Raw genomic sequence first — 13,471 nt, 5'->3', positions numbered from 1 at the left:
ACAAACAGCCTAGAAAAAACACAACCAAATACAGAAATGTAATAGTTTTGTTTTTAAGATGTCCACCTGAGCTTTTTGTCGCCTTCTCACTACAATGAACGTGTATTGAATTTTGTTTGTGGTGGGCAGTTTTCTGTGGAACAAACAAAGACACTCTGCTCAGTGTGTTTTGTGGATTATCAGTAACAGGAATGCTGTTTCTTAAAGGACACACTGATGTTGAATATTTGAGCTCCATAACCAACATTGATTTCAGCGCTATTGCATTTTATGCAGGCGGAAACATCAGATGGCTATCTGATGCACAGACTAATAAAACTATGTCCGTGCGTGTCTGGGTGCCATTGGGGTCAAATGAGAGAGATTTATGTGTTTTGTAATTTAGGTGAAATGACCCTTTAAATAGCATAATAAGTTTTGAAATGCACTTGAGAAAATCTGCTGCTGCACAGGTATGTGTGACACTGTGAAAGATTGCCTTGTTTGAGTTGGGGCTGGGACATGGTCAGCAGTGAAAAATGAGCTGGGCTGTCAATCCACATCTCCACCTTTGGCAGAGATGTGGATTGACAGCCGGGACAAAAATCAATAGAATATGAGGCACAGTAGTTGAAATTATTCATGCAGAATGCAGATTCTTAGTTGTTTCATCCCACACAACAACAAAATGCTGTAGAACTGCACATTTTTAGAAGATGAAAAGAAAACATTTGTGTATGAAGCTGATCAGTAAGCAGTTTGAACATGTGTGTCTGTAGAGCACAGGCTTTACATTGATACTGACGCTTGAAAATGAGACAAATCTAGTGATTGTCATGCTTTTTTCTATATATCCTTTTCAAACCATCTCTAGCTACTGTTTAACCCGGGAGTGCTTTGGACCTCCTGCAGAGATGAGGAGGGGGGATGTGTGTGTTTCTGGATACTTTCTGTGTGAGAGTGAGAGAAAGTGAGTAGGAGAGGGCGGGAGAGGCCATCTGCATGAGGAGCCTCATTACCAGACGTGTCAACCAGGCATGCTCTCTATCAGCAACTGAGCTCAGAGAGACACTGGGAGATAATCAGAAAGGAGGAGGAGGAGGGCTGAAATAGAGAGGAAGGAGGAGGGCACATTCAAGAGTTCTGAGGTATTGTTAGGGAAACTAGCAATAGAGGAACAGATGGGTGAAACTGGTGGACAGAGGGTTCAGAGTGCACGAGAGGATGAGGTTTAGGCAGAAGATACAGTAGTGAGGGATGGATAGTATACACAAATAGAGAGAGGTAGATTTAAACTGGGTCCCTTGTGGTTGGTTGTGCAGAAAGACCCTGCAGCCATTTGATCAGACTTTTCTGGTTAATAAACCAGGCTGAAGCAGTTAGAAAAATGTGACACAGTTTGTTTCTGTGCATGATTACGACTGAACAATATTTGAATCTAAATGCGATACCAATTTTTTCTTTGTCAAGCAACAGAAGCAGAAACAGAAGTTTAAACTCATTTGTTTCTCATTTAGTAATGAATACAAAATGTTCTAAAGTAGTACTTAAGATTTGCACTGGTGTTGTCATGGGTAAGTCCTAGATTAAGCAAAATGCACCAAACAGGTTTAAGCCTCCACATGTGAGGAATTGATGCTCACTTCATTGCTTCTCACCTTTGCTGGTATTAATCTGTAAATATTAGACTGAAAGATAAGGCCATAAAAGTCAAGTACTATCAGCAGCATACATAGTTTGCACAGTAAGAACTGTGTTTGCTCCTGTTTAGACGTTTTCATATACAGTACATTGGTACGATTTTAACTGCAATATACTGCAACTCTGACTTTCTGTCACATGAGAGGCAGTGTGATGCATGATAGTGGAGAAATAAGCCAAACAACAATATCAATAAAAGCTGGTAAAATGTCAAGGATGTGGCTGTCACTGGGGAAAATTGGAAAAGTTCTGAGAAGTTGCCAGAAAAGTTGCCTTGTTGTTTTTATGTGTTAATGTTACCAGCCTGATTTGCATGTGAAGTAAACTCACCAGAGACAACAGTGTGGAATAAATCCAGAGAAGGCTAGTATACCAACGGAGAAGTTATTTAGAAATTTATTTAGCAAGTCCATAACTTATTCATAATATCACTGTCCTGCGGAAAACCTCATAGTGCATCTTCAAGAAAGCAAACATATCAGGAAAGGTGAGAAAATGCATTGATTTCCCTGTTGGCATTTACTGGGCTTTGGCATAATCAAAGGTGCAGCCTGAACCTATGAAGTATTTTCTCCTTGGGAGGATCTATGATGAAAATATTTTTAAAAAGTTCAATTGTAGATAAAAGATCTCTGTAGAGCATCTACAGATGTGTTTTAGTTTATGCTAATGTGGATTTAACCAAGCCAGGCTGAATGTGAAGGGACATGAACTCGCCAGAGGTATCACAGCGAATGTGATATGAATCCTGAATGTTTTTTTTTTTCTTTGCCCATTGGAGAAATCAACATTTTTATGAGGTGAATTCATGCCAATGTCATAATGTTTCTAGAATATGTTGATCTCAGTCTACTATGTTAATGTGAAAGCAGCCGAGCTTAGCGGAATTGATTTGATGGAATACACCAGAGGGAAAGCTCTGACTTTTTCTCAGCCTTGGAACCAAATTTTGTGAATATAATCAATGTGTCCTAGAGATGGGGGAGGGAGGGGAGGGAAGTAAGTAAGGAAAGACAAAGGAGGAGAGAAGAAATAAAGCATGGGCTAAGGAAGAAAAGAAATCAGGAAGATATCTGGTTGGCTTTGCACAGCAGTGACAGCAACAGTATATTTACTTTGGTAAAACATGCAGGTTGTGAGGACATTGGTGCAGTGTTTTAGAAATGGTGTTTGCAAAAATACAAACATTGCACACACATTTCATAGTCCTCTGTATTTATGTTATGTTTTTTGTTGTCGCTGTATTTGTCTGGTCGTCTCTAGACACGATAACATGGTAACTGAACAGCTGTAATATAGAGCACCACAGGCACTTCTAACTAAAGCTGAAACTACTATTGATTATTAAGCTTATTTATCAGTTATGGTTTTGACTATAAAATGGTGAGAAATGCCCATTACAGTTTTCTAGAACCTAATGTGATGTCTTCGTTATCGTTTATGCAGCCAATGTCGGCATAATACCTAACGACTTTTCAAGTGAATTCAGTGTCTCAGACAGATTCTCAGTGCTGGAGTGAAATCCTGAGAGTTCTGCTACAGACGTGTTGTAGATTTTATATGAGATCAGAGACATGTATTGAAAGCAGAGACGTTTACCGTCTCACTTTTGACAAACACAAATGATGACTGGGAAAAGATAATTGTCTTGACCATGGTGATATTTGCTTATGGTAATTACACCAATGATTCCCGGTCATTCGATAATAATGCAGGCTTTCTAAGGAGCGCTATGTTCTTTTGATTATAGAACACAGACAAACCCTGAGGTTTCATGGGACAGTGTTTACCCTTATGTGTGATAAGACTGAGTATATTTTGCTTGGTTGTTTTACATCTTTGATTATTTGCATATCATTGCTTGTATATTTGTTGGTGTGTGGTGTTTATAGTAGCACGTTAATATTTGACATGTGTTTTCCCCTGTGGGGCTGTGCTGCCTCTTACAGAGCTCATGTACTGAGCAAAATCTAGGTCTGCGGACGTGTGTGTGTGTGTATATGTCCATGAGTGTGTTTCCCAGCTGTTTTGTTGTCAGAACAGCATTGATAATGCTGAGGAGAAAATCAATAGTTAATTCTACCAGGGACACAATAGCGGCTCTGCCCAGTGCCATTTGACTGTGGGCTTAGAGAGAAACAGGGCATGAGTTGATGAATTGGTAAGTGTGTGTGCATGTGAGTTCATAGAGGGAGCACATGAGTATTTGCTTCATCTATGGCACCCAGCCTATTGAGTGTACCTAAAAAAAATATGCAAGACTGATATGGTTTTGTAGGAAACAAAATAAAAATGGTAAAATATGAAAAACCTTTCAGATTGGAATACAACCGCCATTGTTAATTTGAATGTATTTATGTTCAGGCTGCATTCAGCTCAGAAGTATTCCCATGTGTTTGCAATATGGACTGCATGGAAAATAATGGACATTAACACAAGTACAGTTGTCTAATAGTGTCAATGTTGGATGTTAAAAGGCTTCAAAATAAAAATAAGTACCTTGTGAACTCATGTTACCTGTGAATGTAAGCATGTAAATTTTAGTAGGGTATTTCCAGGGGTGGACCTAGAATTTTTCTAAACAGGGAGGCTGGGACACAGACTCAGAAAGAGGTGGCACATTTGAAATGCCTGTAAAAAGTAAATTAAATGCCTAATTGGAGAAGTGAATGCAAATATCTTAAATATCTTGTTGCATGCATGATATAAAATAAAACAAACATTTTGATTCTGGCAGGACTGGCACAAGAGGTGGCCAATCGGATTCTGGGCGTGGTCAGTGCCACCCCTTGCCACTACCTGGGAATTTCATGAACAGAACAAAATTACCAGAAGTTGACCCACTTTTACTCTGAAGGGCTGGTCCAGTGGACTTTGATGGTTTCACTCCTGTGGGTAAATTGCTCTCCGGGAGCATTTTACTTATTGTAGCTAACGTGCATAGCAAAGAGCAAAATGCAGGTTTTACTGCAAAACCCACAATAACCATTCATCAGGCCTGGAAATGACTAAGCTAAAAACAGTTAAAGCCCAGAGCTGCTAATGCGACAAACTAATTATGTTCATTGTTGAGCAATATAATTATTTTCTTGATAGATCAATTGGGTATGGAAAAAGTCCAAAGAAACTGTTTCCTGAAGCCAAGATGACATTCAAAAGCCAAAGTAAAGTAAGCTTATGATTGCATAAGCACAAAAATAAAGAAAAAAGAGCAAACCATCAAATTTGAGAGGCCGAAACTTAGAAATTGTTGGTATTATGGATTGAAAAATTACTTAGTAATTCAACAAAATGGCTGCCAATTAATTTTTGTTGATTTAAAAACTGTTTCAGCTCTACAAATGCAATTTTCTTGCTACTACAAGACTTGTTTTTGTATTGTCTATGAATATTTGTTGAGAGACTTATTCTCCTCTATAAAGCAGTATTGAATTTTATTTACAGCATTGAGACTTTTTGAAGAAGTTGACCTTTTGGTGCTGGAAATCGCATCAAGGGACAGTTTCATTTTATATGTTTGTATGATGGATCGATAGCCTTGAGTATATGTCAGTTATGGGATTTGACACTGTGACCTTGTGGCTAAAACACTGCATGCCTGACATACAGATGTCCGGCTCCTAAAACAGAGGCTACCGACCGACACACAAACGTGCACACACATCTGCAGCTGCAAAGACTATATGACCTCAGTTTCTCCATCTTTTTCTGTCTTTCTCTCATCTGTGTTTTGCTTTCTGATCTTTCTGGCTGCTTACATTTTCTCAAGGAGCTTCCTGTGGTAACACATGGTGTCAATAATGATCCCCCCACACACACACGCCAGACACACACACACACACTCCCATACACTTTCCATTCTTCTGCTACTCATAATCCTTGATCCTTGCTTGCCTACTTCTTTCCTGTCCTCTCTTTGATTTTTGTTTCCTCCTTTCATTCCTTGGTATCACAATCATCCTCCTCTTCCTCTCTAAGTTGACCAAAAAGCCTTGTACTGTTTGTCCATAGCTGATGACATCTGGACCTAAGCATCTGTCTTAATCTTTTAAACAGTCAATAGTACCAACATTTATTAGTTTTGATTGATCGCGGACTTCCCGTACATCTCTTCTGTGCTCTCCTGCTTCCCTGAATCTCTATTTCATATCCTCCTCCTTCTGCTCTGTGACATCTTGTACAGTTTTCCTCTTCATCTCCTCCCTCTCCACCACCTCTCTGCTGTCTCCTTTTCATCCTGTGTAGGATGACCACTGAAAACCTCTGCGGCCATAGCTGAACTCAGTGTCTAGCCTCAGTTTGTTTGTCTTGTCTCTCCTTCTCTGTTGGTTTCTGGGGGTCTTATTGCTTTGTTCCAGCTCAAATCACTTCAGTCCAAACCCTCTATTTATCCACTGTGAACACACTGAGACCAAGCCGTATTTTACAGGGGATATCTGTCTGACACAGGCAGTTCAAAGTCGGCTATAAAGCAATACAGACGCCCCACAGCTCTATCTTGGATTTGTTAGTTAGCTGGGTTTGGTTTCTGTGTGCGTTGTTTCCTCAGTTAAACTTTGGGAGCTAGTTCTCAGTTTGTTGTTTCTGGCGCTTGAGATAGTTTTTCTCTCAGCTCCCATAAAGTTTTGTCAAAGTCGTGCGTACAGCTGTGGGATGCACTGACTTGGTTTCTTTTAATCAGAGTTGATCCAGTTTTGACTATAGTGAGGTGATAATCAATTTTATCAATTGTATGGATTTGCAGTTAATAATCCAATAGTTAAATTTACAGGTCAAAGGTATGGACACCCGTAAAAATCATCGGATTCCAGATTTGACATCAATATCTCCTGGGAATTCTCACCAGATTTACAGGTGTATCTCAAAAAAAAAATGTATAATTTAATTTAAAAAGTGAAACCTCATATTCTAGATTCAATACATATAAAGTGAAATAATTTCAAACCCTTTTTTTGTTTTAATTTTGATGATTACTGTTTACAGCTCATGAAAATTAAGAATCCAGTATCTCAAGCTATTCATAAGATCAGTTAAAAAGGATTTACAATACAGAAATGTCCATCTTCTGAAAACTAAGTTCATTTGCACTCATATGCACTCAATACTTGGTCGGGGCTACTTGATCACGAAGCGCTGCATCCCTGAGCCGTGGCATGGAGGTGGTCAGCCTGTGGCACTGCTGGGGCGTTACTGAAGAACATAACTTGTGGAATGCATGATGACATATTTTTTCAAGACACCTTTTTTTGTGAAACATTTCTTCCCAGAATAGCAGACACCAACAACAGCAGCAACCCCACTGTACCAGACTCCCTCCAACATCAAACAACTTTATGGATCATACTTCAAAAGCTGATTTTTTACACTTTTTGTTGGCAAGTCTGCTTCCAGCCTCTGTGGTCAGAATGTCTGAGCTGAGGCTTCTGGTTTGACTGGGCTTTCTCTGAAGCCCTGTGTAGATTAATAACATCTGGTTTTTGTGGCTGCTTGAAATTACCAGTTAGGTCACCCACAACATCCTTGTACAACGCATGGTCACAACATGGGTTTTTGAAATGTGCTTGTGTATTGAATAAACATAGAAAGGCATTGTTGGAGAATGTGTTTATTATTGCTGCATCTGCTTTTCCTTTGTGTGTGTAGCTGTAATGATTTTGTGCCATGACCTTCAGTATTAAAACAGCCTGTAACCTCTCATACTCATGAACTTTGACCTCTCAGGATCTTTGTCTTCATGTTATGGTGACCTCAGCTTGCTGTGTGGTCCAGATGGCTAAGAGAGCCAGAGACTGTCCTCCTGAAAAATACAACATTATATGTTATTTGTGCCAGCAGGCTCTTATAACCAAATGTTACGTGTCATAGTTTTGTGACTTCTAATGACTGATATTAATTATGTTATGAGGAAAGGAGTAAGTATATAGAGGCACAAAGTCGGTGCTTTGAGGAGGTTTGGGTGGATGGTTGGGTACACACATCCACAGGACTGTCTCTCAGGAGACCAGAGTTCCATTTCAGTGTCAGGCTTGATTTTCAAGAGTTTTTGTTCCTAAAACTAGCAACATGCGTTGTTTTTTTTTGTAAATGCGACCAAGTTAATTTTATTCTAAACATAACCAAGTAGTTTTTGTGGCAAAACATAATGAAACAGTGATGGTTTCATAATTTTAGCATCATATTTATAATAGTTTCCAAGACAATGGAGTTCAGTAGCTTGCTGCTAGGTAGTCTGCTAGTTAGCCTTTGTGTTTATGGCTGTTTCCATGACAACAGCATGGCCACAAAGCTTGGTTGCGAGACATACGTTGTCATTAATTTTGGCAGGATTGTTGCAATTTTAGAGGTTCTTATTTGATCTTAAACTCAGTTGACTAGCTTTTAACTACTAAAACTGCTTTGTGTGTTTCCTCAGTACCTGGCAGTCTGTAGTATTTTTTTTTTCTCATTTGCAACTTTTAATTAAAATCAAATAGGTGCAGCAGGCTTGACTGGCTGGTGGATACATGAAGGAGTTAAAGTCTGGGAGTCCCTAACCTAGCAAATTGCTGTTTCTGGTGTTACTGACAGATCTGTATGCAGTGCACACATAGTCTTTGCACCACAGCTTCTAGATAGAAGCGCTCACGGAAAGAGGCAGCAAACAGAAAGGCCATTATTTTGGTCTGAACGTTTGTGTGATTGAGCTGATAAAGCATCAGAGGAATAAGAGTCTATTAGACTGGCCTGGTTAGCTTATAGATTTAACATTTTGCACACATCTGTGTGTGTAGGTGTGTGACAGAGCAGAAAACAGAAGCGGAGGCAGAGAGTGAAGGAGAGAGGAAGAGGTTGTGCTGTGTGTATATATTTTGCTTTTCCATTATTCCAGTTGCTTTTCTCATCAATATTGTGTATGTGTGTGCGCACAAAAAAAAAGTGAGGGACATATTCTGAATGTAATTTCACATTTCCATTATATTTTTTTGTATTTCCATTATTCTGGTCCAAGGCAAACCCACAGAGAGCCTAATGCAGAGCAAATGTTCACATCTGACACGAGATGAAATATGTGAAAAATGCTGTGTCTATGTGTGTGTGTAGACGGGGACCGCAGAGCCTTCGCAGCTGTGCAGTAATAGACTGGTGACACCCGGGAATTTTTGGGGTGCTACGCTGCGACTGGACAAGGCTGTCGTGGAGTGAATTATTCCACAATGTCATTTCCTGGTCAGGGCACAGTGAGGTTTGAAGAGATGTAGCTGTTTTGTTTTTAAATAACATCATCGTAATGGTTCACCTTATGGAGGCCAAGTAATGAGGGCAGAAACAAGCACCGAACTGCCGGAAACTGAGATAAGCTCAATTTGACAAAGCTTAAGGTCGCTACAGAGGGTGAAGTGACACGTCTCTGTGATATCTGATTGTGTGTATACATTATTGATGTATAGCCTAAACCAAAACATCCAGCATCAAATCTCAAAGCAGTCGGTGTTCATTTTAGCACATGATTTAGTTGTAGTCCTCTGAAGAAAATGTAGTAGCGTGTAATTAGTTTGTCACGTTTTAGTTAGACTTTACTTTTTGTTGACCAAAACTAAGAAAAGTTATTTTAATCTAGGTTTTGTCAGTGACATTTTAGTCTCACTTTTGTTCTGCATTCTTATTTATGTATTCTCGGCATTTAGAGGTTACAGCGATCATCATCCTTGTTGTGTACAGTTGCCATGGTTACAGATGTTGTTCTCCTCTATTGCAGGGTTTGTGGAAAAGGTAATTTATTTGTCTGTACCCAGCGTCCCTCAGCTCTACAGATCAGCGAGTGATTCAGAAGTTGGATTCACTCACATCTGGACTAAGATACTGTTCACTCGGTTTAGTTTGGGAGGAGAGGCTATGTCGATGGAAACATGAATACAATGGGATTTCTGTGGGGATCATTTAAAGGAAGATTTAGATGGTTGACTTCCCACATTGGAACAGAAGCATTTATAGCACGTAGCCACCTTATTGCTGACAATAATACAGTTCTTCATCTTGTATTCGCGTAAATTAAATTTTCTAAAACCCCAGTTTTCAGAATTGGTACAGGGACGTGGCCTGGTTGTACTGGTGCTCAGTACAATCCCATTATGTGCTGGTCAGAGGTGGTGCAAAAAGATGATTGATTTGATTCCCAAGCACTATTTAATGTCTCAGTACGTAAACTGATGCTAATGAAAAGGAGTTTGTCAGACACAGCATAAGTATTTAAGCTGAATTTGACCTCTGACCTCCCTCCCTGGTGTTTTTTTTTCTTTCCTGTCAATCAGTGAAGTATCAGTGCATCCTAAAATCAGGTGCAAATACTAGATTCTGTAAACACCAGGGAGCGTATCTGGTGGAGAAGGGTTTTGAGACTCCTGAGAAAACATTTGTCTGTCAAACTTCATCTGTTCCAGTTTTTAATATCTGTGAAACTTGTACTTTGTTTTTTCTGCTGACCTTGTTTGGCCCCGCAGAGGGAAGATGACCTAAGCGTTCAGCCAAGCCTGAGGCTTGTTCTGACAGTGGGTGGGAGGTGGGTGGTCCATCAGCACATTTATTTCTAGAGGAGCCCAGTGCTCTGTCCTCTGTTGTCTTGGACACTGTTTGCTGTTAGGGGGCTTCTTCTGCTATGCTTTTGCACATAGAAACATTTTTGTCTGTTTGCTGTTTTTTTTTATATAATAAGCCAAATCTGATTTTGATTTCTCCTCTCACCTGTGTAATATCCCTGTTCAGTTTAAGATTGATTCAGATTTTGAACGAAGACATGGGAACTGTTATTTAAAACTCTGGTAAATTGTCTGGTTAAACTTTTGTTTTGGTAAAATGTCTCCCATAAAACAAATTAACACTGTGCATGGCTTTGGCCGCTGCACGTACTGTACATTCCCGAGTCTACTTTTTGTGCATTTTTGTAGAGAACTGGGCAGATGTTGATGATATAACAAGCCCGTACTGGAGGCTATAATGTCATAACTGTTATACAGGGAGAAATTAATCTCGGTAGCCCAGACTGTTGTATTCTGCCGTTCTGCTTTCTTCATCTGCGCATATAGAGCTGTCCAGTTCTAAAAACCTTGCAGTGAGTTAACTTTATAATTAATAAATTTGTTATTAATTATTGGGCTGGATGTCATAAGCATGTGCTAAACACACAGCCAATTTTCTTCATTAGTCTGAAAGCACATTCACAAAACTTGCCTACATAAAATTATTGGCAGGCTGCTGCATAACCAACAGTTAAAATAAGCAAGTCTACCATAGAGGCAAATGCATCCTGGGAAAAATAGAAAAGTACCAAATGAAGTGCAAGCCTGATTAGGGGAATGGTAATAAAAAATATTACAACACTTAATCTCAGTTTAACTGCTGATGACCCTTAACCATGACAGATTAATAATATCAGTTCCTATTATCTTGGTGCTGTTGAGTTTGCCACTGAGTTGTAGTTTTGATATTTATGGCTTTTACATAAGCATATCACTGTAATGAGCATATTACAGTGGCTTGTTGCGCTGTTGCTAGAAGTAGGTTCTCAGGTGTCGTGTTAATGTTGTCTGTCCATAAATTATACACATACTCACAAGGAGACACACAGCACTGTGTTTCCGTCTCTTTTTTTCCTTAAAACTTTGGTTTGGTTAATGCAAAAATTTCATCAGTTTCATCTGTGGTGTGTGATAGACTCTACAGCTGTTCACTCTTGGTTCTTTGTTCTAATGCCTTTGGGCACCTATTTGCTTCACAGGTGACATTTACTTTCAATAAAGGAAAGTATGTTTCACGATGTAGAAACCAGACCACAAAGCTGTGTGCAAATGGGAAAACCAGGTTTTTTTTTGTGGTTTCTCTGATTTACATATCGACTCAGAACAGAGCAAGGCACTGACCAGGACATTTTTCTTTTGGCCCTTTTCCTCATCTTTCTCCATCTGTGTGTGTGTGTGAATGTGCTGAGGCAGCAGGTTTGTTTACTTGTGGCTGGCTTACAGCACCGGTGATACATGGAGGAATCAGGGCTCCAATAATGAGTGGAATCAGCCTTTAACATGGTAATGTGTCATTCAGGGCCTATCCATTTAGCTAACGACTTGCCTCCTTTTGAAACCTATTAGCAGTAATGGTAAATAGCAGCTCCCCTTTCAACTCGTATCTGATCTATTCCCTTCCCCTCCTCCTCTTAGTCTTCCTCCCCACCACTTCTCTCTTTCACTTCCTCACCTGTTATATTTTGTGCATGTTTTTTCTTCGTTATCCCTCTTTTCATCCTTTCATTGTTACTCATTCTGTTCATCTGTTGATCAACTTTGTCCTTTGTGTTCTTTATTTTATCCATTCAGATCCTCTCCTCCTTTTTCTTCCTCTCCACTCCAGTCTATGGGATCTCATTCATAACATGCACCCATTACCCACCAAGCTATTAGGTTTGCTAACAGTGAGATCCATTGGGTGAAAATCAATGCCTATCCAGGGAGCAGTTTGTCTGTGGCGACACTGTAATGAATGCTGTATACTCCAACACACACAGCTCTCTCTCTCTCTTTCACACACAAACAGGTGGAGACTGAGTGTAACGGATAGTTTAGTCAACCGTACATCTGAACTTCAGTGAAAACAAACACAGCGCAACATGAATGAGCATCGTAATCAATGCGGTGTTCACCCGTCCTCACTTTTCTTCTCTCTGCAGTCGTATTGTGGAATTTTTATTGTGGCAATATTGTAGCTTGAGTTTTTTTGTATCATCGCATCCCAAATTACAATAAAATTCAGATTTTTATTTATTTATTTTTTTCTCATTAAAAGAAGCTTTGATGTTTGAATGGCCAGCACAGTCCTGAGAAACCTAGTTTTACAAACATCTGTCATATTTGAGAACGATTTGAGAACAAATGCCTCGTTTACAAGTGTGAAATTCACTGGCCCCTGTCTGGTCACAGTGCTTTCTGTCAGATTCATACACAGACCTTGTAAGTGAACAGGATTTTAACATCTGTTTTGTATTTTTTCCTGGCCTGTAATGATGTTGTCCATGTCGAGTTTCACAATGTTGGCCTGTGTCTGCTACCAGCAGACTGTAAATCTGTTATAGCTAATCTTAAAATTTTAACAGTACAGCCAATCATGTCTCCGCTTCAGTAAAACTTATTAATTGCAGCAATTCTGTAGCTTCCATCAATTTCCGTGATGGCTAGCTTGCCATATGTTCTTCACATCTGTGAGAAGGTTGTTCCCCAGAAAAAAGTGAGATTACTTGTGTGTGTGTGGCGACTATCACTCGGGTACTGGCTGTTCCTTTTGTACATATTTTGTTGATTTCTCCCCATGGATCCACCCACTGAAATCTTTTTCCAATTGCATATGATTTCCTGTCTCTCCCAGTGTCATTCATAAGTCAACTGACTGGAGAATAGAGAGAAGTGCCATGAGAGGAAGAAAGAAATCATGAGGAAAATGAGACGAGCACAGGAAAAGTAAAAGAATGAGAAAGATGCACAGGCAGAGATGAACGATATTCACGTTGCAGCCTGTGTGTTCAGTTTCGATCTCGGCTGTAACAGTTTCTTCCTGGAAGCTCATGCACGTTCATCTGGATTTCCAATTACCCACAATCCCTTGTGACCCCACTGACTGTCTAGAGAATGTTATTTCCTGAACCTGACAAATACAAAAACACTCAAATAGGCAGACCTACACACTCTCAGTATGCATCTATAAACACACACAAAATACCTGTACACAAACACACACAAGTTCCACATTCCTAGCCAGGCTCCTAGTCCTCACA

The 13,471-nt window shown here is 39.7% G+C and overlaps 1 protein-coding gene across 1 annotated transcript in view; it reads left to right on the top strand.

The window, feature by feature from the left end:
- Positions 1 to 13,471, top strand: part of lama2 (laminin, alpha 2) — a 167,979-nt gene that overhangs the window by 855 nt on the left and 153,653 nt on the right.

This window comes from Monopterus albus, unplaced genomic scaffold (assembly GCF_001952655.1).
Source record: "Monopterus albus unplaced genomic scaffold, M_albus_1.0 scaffold63.1, whole genome shotgun sequence".
In the NCBI taxonomy this organism is placed as follows: Eukaryota; Metazoa; Chordata; class Actinopteri; order Synbranchiformes; family Synbranchidae; genus Monopterus; species Monopterus albus.
Note: the sequence above shows the minus strand (reverse complement) of the source record. Positions and strands in the feature narration are given on the sequence as shown.